Genomic DNA, 8,434 nt, shown 5'->3' with positions numbered 1-8,434 from the left:
TTTCTTTTCTTTTCTTTTCTTTTTTTGGAGAGGTCTTTGCTATAGGGCATGTGCGCTCGCCAGACAGACAGAGACAGAGAGACAGAAAGCAAGAAATCACACCCCAGGAGGATGGCCACACTGCAATCCCTTCTCCTCCATTCTCCTCTCAGGATCTTGGACACGCACGCACACACGCCTGGCATGAGTTTAAGTCACCGGGTCTGGGACACGAACCGCGGTCGACTAGGTGGGAGTCCAGCGACATAGCCATTACGCTAAGTGCTGGTCCCAGAAAAGGGCCATCTTGAAGATGGTATTCGTGTAGGCTCCCTCACCCCAGCCCCGGCCCTTCAAGCAAAGCCGGCTGAGGCAGGTGCTCAGCCCGCCCCTCCAACCGCGCTCGATCAGGATTTTGAGCATGCACCCAGCATAATTTTCAATTAATTTCAAGCCACCAAAGCCAGTGTTCGAACCACAGTCAGCCATGTGCAAACCAACTCCTGAAGCAGAGCACTTGATCTCTGTGCTACAGGCAGGTCCATTGTTGGATATTTTATGAATAAAATTAAAAGCTAAGTTCATCGTGTCTTCTGTTACAGGAACCACATCTGTCTATCTACAACTGTAGGCATTATAGGAAACCAGCCTGAGGGCGTGAATGTGGTTCCCTTCCTTAAAAACGTCCATTCTCCTCACCTCTATTCACCCTTATCTCATCTTCTACATCACTTTTTTTAAAAAACTTTTTAAATTGGAGACTAATTGCGCTTGTTGGCCTGTTTCTCTCTCTCCTTGTATCTGTAGACCACTTGAAAGCTTCTACCTTCAGCCCCTTCCAAAGTAACTGACTGGGACCAGCAGATGGCGTAGTGGATATATCATCGGACTCCCACATAGTCGACAACGGTTCAAATCTTGGACCCAGTGACCTAAAACTCACACCGGGTGCATATGTGCGCATGCCCAAAATCCCGAGAGGAGAATGGAGGGGAAGGGATTGCAGCATGGTCATCCCCTCAGGAGTGATTTCTTGCTTTCTGTCTCTCTGTCTCTCTGGTGAACACACACACCTTTAGCAAAGCAAGCAACCAACTGCACTCTTTCTGACAGGCTGGCTCCTCCGTTCCTGGAGAGGCCAAGGTGCTGTAGCAGGGGTCAGACTAAGTCCAGTCCCGGGAGCTGGGAGGCGCTGCCAACTTGACCACAGGCACCACCCGACGAGCGAATGCTTGTTCACTGCTAATGGCTGTGAGCAGGTTAGATATTCTAAGCCGGAGACTTCTCACCAAGCCTTTCACAGAGGATGGGGAAGGACAGAGGCTCTCAAAAGACTGAACTCAGAAGGATAACTGGAAAGTGAGAAACATTCCAGAATCTAGTTTCAAGTGCTTACCCAGTGCACATCCGTGAGGCTCCAATTTATCATGCCTCAAAATGGAACAGCGAACACAGACCTGTGTGCGTGCATCTTGCTGGGACAGGAGAGCATGGTCATTAGAGACCGCGGACACTAACGGCCCGTCCTGAGGTTAAAGAAGCCCGAATGGCTTCTTCGTTGTTAGAAAACCCTTACTAATGATGTCAGAGTACTCACAGAGGAAGAAATGAGACTGATGCACAGATATAAAGAAATATTCAACGTTGCTGGTAATAGAGATAATAAAATAAAGTAAAATAAAAAAGTAACGGACTGTAAAATCAGTGACCACTAGGGGGAGATTTGCTGTTTAGAAATAGATGACTTAGGATAAATCGACCCACTAAGAAAACTGACGGAGCTGCCCAAGACAGTGTTTAATTCCAAAAGAGTGGAAGCCAGAGTAATGCAGTATGGTTGTCGTATGAGCGGAATACACAGATACAAAGGCAATTCCAAATGAGGAGTCCTCATTTTTTTTGAAGAGAGCTTTTTACTATAGGGCATATATACTCACTGGAAAAAAAAGAGAGACAGAAAGCAAGAAATCCACCACCACCCCGGGGGCAGGGGGAATGGCCATGCCACAATCCCTTCTCCATTCTCCTCCCAAGATCTTGGGCACACACGTACACACTCCTGACATGAATTTTAGGCCACTGTGTCCAGGACTTGATTCATGGTCAACTATGTGGGAGTCCAGCCATATACATTATACCATCTTCTCGTCCCACCCAACACTGTTTTGATTAGCAACAGTACCACTAGGATAAGTGTACTACCTTCCAACACTACTTCTTTACCGGTAGTTATTTTTACATATATATATTTTAGTATGTTTGTCAAAAAACTCTATATGACCATAGGGTAACTCATATGTACGTTGAATTCTTTTTTAAGATGTATTTATTTCATTTTATTTGTTATTATTATTATTTTTATTTGATCAGAGAAAGACAGAAGGAGAGAGGGAGAGTGAGAAAACCAGCCACTAAGTCTGGGATTTGAACCACAGTCTGCCATGTTGAATCCAGTGCCTTAACCACCACTCCACCTGCTGGCCCCCTGTACATTGAATTCTAACATACAGCCAACTCCAGAGGTACTAACTCTAAATGTAGGTGGCAGAATAAAATTTTATTAGAATAAAGAGTTCCATAGCTGAGAAAATGTTAGCCATGGGACTAAGTGTCTTTGAGACTTTTCACAGCACCAAGATTCTAAGATTCAATGTTCAAAAAACCTTCTAGAAATCTGACTTTTCAGCAACGAGTCTCCCCTGAATTTGCTATATTCTTCCTTCTAATTTCACTTGTAAATGACAGCCATCATTTATAGGCTGATATTGAGAATATTATTACTGAGAACTCTATAACAGTTAGTGTTCATTGTGACTGATGTGTCTTTGAAAGCATTAGTGAAAGACTAAAAATTATGCCAGTACACTTGTTCTTTAAATTTTTAGTAGAATAGTTTTTGGAGATAGGGGGACCCTGAACGCTATTTTATTTACCCCTCGTGGGAGAGGTAACGCGTTCCTCACATGCACTGTTATTTGGCGCCACTAGGTGGTGCTCCAACCACAATGTCTGTCTGAACCTCAGGAACCTGCTTGATTCATACCACCCCCAGGGAAGGCCCCACTGAACTAGACTGATACTGGAAAACCACATCCTGTGAGTATGTTCTGAGTCCACTAAAGATTGCACAAAACCCAAGAGTATGAGGTGAAGAGCATTCCATTCCGGGAAGCAGAACTCAACCCCCAGTGCTGAGGAAATGAGGAAGGCAGGTGGGGTGCAAGTGACAGCCCAGCTTTTCCTCCTGTTGTCCTCTAGGATAACTTTACCACCCGCTCCAGGGGTCAGCCCCAGGAATACTGAGCAGTTGTGACCCAGCTCAAACAATGTCTTCCACGACACCACCTGGCACCAGAGACGATCTGAGGAAGGACCACAGACGAACGCCTTCCATCTGCGCTGGTATCAATGCCTCGCGCCGCCAGGCTGCCCTTACTGCAGGCTAGTCCCTCAGCCTGCCACACAGGAGGCTTGCCCCAGAGGGCTGCAATCCAGGACTTGGAACAAGCATCTGTTCCCGTTTCCTGGAGTAGCTTCAGTTACTCTGGTGGGGAGAAAACAGGAATCTACTCAGGTTTCTGCTCAACCTAGACAAAATTAACCACCTCAAACCAACTTAAGCACCAAAAAAAAGAATTCTCAAGCCCAGGCAATAGAAAAGCACAGGCTGGTGCTACTCCGCCAGAGCAGGGGCTCAGAGGCCGACCACAGGATTGTGAGTCCCCTCTCCTGACCCTGCTTCATTGCATGAGACTTCCTCACTCAGCCACCTTTTTCTTTTTTTTTTTTGAGAGGTTTTGGCTATAGGGTGCGTGCGCTCGCCAGAAAGACAGAGAGAGAAGGAAAGTGAGAAATCACCCCCCGAGGGGATGGCCATGCTGCAATCCCTTCTCCTCCACTCTCCTCTGAGGATCTTGGGCACGCACGCGCACGCACCTGGCATGGGTTTAAGCCACCGGGTCCGAGACTCGAACCGCGGTCAACTACATGGGAGTTCAGTGACATAACCATTACACCAACTGCTGGTCCTCTCAGGCTCTCTTGAAGGGAAGGCAAAATCCCAGCAGCTGTAGATGCACAAACCTTGTCCTGGGTGAGAGAATCTCTGCCCAGCGGCTCCACATATTGGGAGTGGCATCGTATTGGCTGGACCTGCCCCACGCGCCCCTCTGTGGACATCCTTTTACTGCGAGGGGCCAACCTGCATCCTGCATCACATGCCTACTGATGACCCTGAGCATTGGGAACTTGCTAGACGTTATGTCCTGGTAGAACTGGATCTTAAAAGTTGAAATTAAGCGACCAGCAGGTGGCATGATGGTTACGTCACTGAACTCCCACATAGTCGACCTCAGTTCGAGTCCGGAACCTGGTGGCTTAAACTCATGCAGGGTGCATGTGAGTGCGTGCCCAAAATCCTGAGAGAAAAATAGAGAAGGGGTTGTGGTGTGGCCCAATCACGCAGTGGGGGAGGGGAATTTCTCACTTTCTGTCTCTCTGTTTCTCTGTTTTTCTGCTGAGTGCACGAGCCCTATAGCAAAAATCTATTTTAAAAAAAAAATAAAGATGGAACCTAAATAGGCCAGGAGGTGACTTGGTGGGTAAGGTGTCAGATCCCTCATGACCAACTCCATGGGTTTGAGTCCTAGACCCAGTGACCTGGAAAACATGCCAAATATGTATGTGTGTGTGCCCAAAATCCTGAGAGGAGAATGGAGGAGAAGGGTTTGTGGCATGGCCATTCCTCCTTGGGAGGTGATTTCTCACTTTCTCTCTCTGAGTCTCTATGGCAAGCACACACTTCCCATGGGGGGAAAGAAAACTAAAACATGAAAAGATAGAACTCAAGCTAAAGGCTGAGTAGGGACAAGGTGGTTCCCCTGGCGTGGGAGGCAGAAGGGCCATCGGGCAGGCACGCTCCTTCTGGGCTGCCTGGGGCCACACAGGACTGCCCGGCGGCTCCACATATTGGGAGTGGCATCGTATTGGCTGGACCTGCCCCACGCGCCCCTCTGTGGACATCCTTTTACTGCGAGGGGCCAACCTGCATCCTGCATCACATGCCTACTGATGACCCTGAGCATTGGGAACTTGCTAGACGTTATGTCCTGGTAGAACTGGATCTTAAAAGTTGAAATTAAGCGACCAGCAGGTGGCATGATGGTTACGTCACTGAACTCCCACATAGTCGACCTCAGTTCGAGTCCGGAACCTGGTGGCTTAAACTCATGCAGGGTGCATGTGAGTGCGTGCCCAAAATCCTGAGAGAAAAATAGAGAAGGGGTTGTGGTGTGGCCCAATCACGCAGTGGGGGAGGGGAATTTCTCACTTTCTGTCTCTCTGTTTCTCTGTTTTTCTGCTGAGTGCACGAGCCCTATAGCAAAAATCTATTTTAAAAAAAAAATAAAGATGGAACCTAAATAGGCCAGGAGGTGACTTGGTGGGTAAGGTGTCAGATCCCTCATGACCAACTCCATGGGTTTGAGTCCTAGACCCAGTGACCTGGAAAACATGCCAAATATGTATGTGTGTGTGCCCAAAATCCTGAGAGGAGAATGGAGGAGAAGGGTTTGTGGCATGGCCATTCCTCCTTGGGAGGTGATTTCTCACTTTCTCTCTCTGAGTCTCTATGGCAAGCACACACTTCCCATGGGGGGAAAGAAAACTAAAACATGAAAAGATAGAACTCAAGCTAAAGGCTGAGTAGGGACAAGGTGGTTCCCCTGGCGTGGGAGGCAGAAGGGCCATCGGGCAGGCACGCTCCTTCTGGGCTGCCTGGGGCCACACAGGAGCCCTCTGAGGGCTCCGGAGCAGTGGGACAACAGAAACCATAAGCCAGGCTAGCCGCCCGTTTGTGCCTAGTGCCGACAGCCATTCGCAGTGAGCCGCAGCCTCGGCCTGTGCAGGGGAGGGAGTGCTGCGGGCAGACCGGGTCTCAGGAACCACCATGTGCCAAAGCCCCTCAGACTTCGTGCTGGCCCAGTCCCCAGGGCCACATTCTGAGCCTTGGCCAGTTATTCTCTACCTTTCCTATCTTCTTTATCTTCTTTTCTGTGTGGTTTTCGGTTTTGTTTTTAATTGCCACCGGGTGTGCACATATGGAGGGGTTGTGGGGGGTGGAGGAAGCACCTCCCAGGCGGGCATTGTGAGGCTGCATTTCTCCATCCCTCCATCCCCTCAGGATTCGGGCCTGCGTGCGGGCAAGCACACAGGCATCCCCAGCATGTCTCTGTCGCTGCCGGGGCTAGATTTGACCCACGGTCAGGGCTAGATTTGAACCACGGTCAGCTGTGGAATCTGGCTCCTGTGCACAGTACTTCTCTGCTGCCCCTCAAGGCCTGCTCCCCACTTTACTGTTTTGTGGGCGTTTTTTCTCCTTTTAGCTTTAGAGAGGCCTAGGACAAGCCCATCTAGCTGCCTCTAACATTCTTGAAAACAAGGACCAAGCTTTTCTTCTTTATCAGGACCAGAGATAGACTGGGACTGACTGAGGACTGTTCAGAGTCAGCAATCTTACTGTTTCCTCCGGGCATTATTCCTGCTCACTGGGGTTCCCAGCCTGGTGGGTCCTGACCGTCATGGCATTTCTGTCCCATCTGCACCTCAGGTGGAACTCCAGACTCTCTCACTCCACACTGGCAGTACCAGCTACCATGTGCTGAGCACTTACTCCGGGTCGGGCACTGTGGAAAACACTTTGGAATATCACCTCACAAAATCCCCACCTCTCCTCCAAGGTAAAGCAATAATCAGAGAGGAACCGGGGCCCCAGAGATCAAGCTGCCAGCCTGGATCCACAGGGCCAGTGAGTGACAGCCGAGGGACTGGAATGGGTCTGCCTGGCACTGCAGCCGTCCCCTGACTGCCACCCACTGTCCTGCAGGGGCCTCTGTTTCAGGAAGCCCTTCCCAGTAGGAGAACCTGAAGGTATCAAATGACAAGGACAAACAAGGATGTCCCAGACAGCCACTCAGAAATCCCTGGAGATTCAGAAAGGCCATTGGCACTACTAATGATCACGAAGCAAGTGACTTAAATCCTAATGTCTGAGCACACACATGCCCCTAACCCCAACCAACATGCACAAGAGTTTTGTTTTGTTTTCTAAAAGTTCTCTGTTGATCTCGCTCATGAGAGAGAAAGGCACTCCAGCAGGGTTGACACCACGATCTACCCCAGCCCCAGTCATCCTGGCATGTACACAGGCCCAGCATACACAGGAAGGCCTCAGGACACGAACCTGGGACCCTCCCCTGTGGGGCCAGTTGTGTTCCTACTGTGCCACCATCCGGCCCCATGAGGAGATGTTAAGAGGAATCCCCTCCATGCATTACCTCAGCTGGGACCAAACCAAGACCCGTATTTTACGAAGGCGAGCGTTTCTCCACCTGTTTCCTCCATGTGCCCTTCTGACAGGCGCAGACTCCTTACCCCCATCGTCTCCAATTCTGCTGTTCTCAGAATTGGAGACGTTCTGTTCTCATACGTCTCCATCTCACCACTAATGAGTTTTACCTACACTCACAAAGTGCACCTACAGCTACACTCTCTGTGGTTTGAACGATAAAACCCAGTGTGTTTTCTTTTCCATGCAGAAAATGATCATGTCATGTGGACGATGCTTTTCAGAATATGCCCAGACATAGTTCAAATATTTAACACCTCAGGTCAGACAGGTGGCATGGTGGTTAAGGTGGCTGAATACCATGTGGCTGACTTCACGGTTCAAGTTCCAGACCCAGCAGCTCGGGAAACACACCGGGTGCATTTGCATGCATTCCCAAAACCCCAAGAGGAGAATGGAGAAGGGATTGTGGTGTGGCCATCCTCCCTGGAGATGAGAGTGCATGTGCAATATAGCAAAGGAAAAAACAAAAGTAAATAAGACGTAACTCCTCAGATGGCACGAGTCCCAAATGATGAGGAGGACTGCAGGTCTTACCATGTGCTGGTGACCATCAGCCGAGTATCGGCCCCGCTGTGCATCAGCTGAGTTCTACAGTATCTCCTGAGAGCAGCTCTTCCACCCCGCAGCTGAGAATAACCCAGGCAGCCCCTGGAGTTTCTCCTAAGGCTGCCATAAAACTCCACGAGGTGAGGAAGAAACAAAAACGGAGACTGTCGTTCTTTCTCCTTTCTTCTACATGCACTTTCCTTCCAACGTCTTTGCCATGGTAAGGTTGATCTTTTTCTCGGTGGAATGGATGGAATGACAACATGACGCACAGCGACCCAGTGTGTTACTCTGTGTCAGAACGGGGCCCCACAGTCCATCGTGTGGCTAGTGGCATCTCACACTTCAACTATTAGGAAACGTAGCAGGTATCCACATAGCAGCCACCCACTTGTTCCTCCCTAGGGAATTCCCATCAGCTTTTCAGGTCATGAGGAAGTGAGGCACTTGGTTTCACAACCCTTGGACACTGACCCAGTGCTGGGAGAAGCTGACACCCAC

The sequence above is a fragment of the Tupaia chinensis genome, unplaced genomic scaffold (assembly GCF_000334495.1).
Source record: "Tupaia chinensis unplaced genomic scaffold, TupChi_1.0 Scaffold147554_1, whole genome shotgun sequence".
In the NCBI taxonomy this organism is placed as follows: Eukaryota; Metazoa; Chordata; class Mammalia; order Scandentia; family Tupaiidae; genus Tupaia; species Tupaia belangeri.
Note: the sequence above shows the minus strand (reverse complement) of the source record.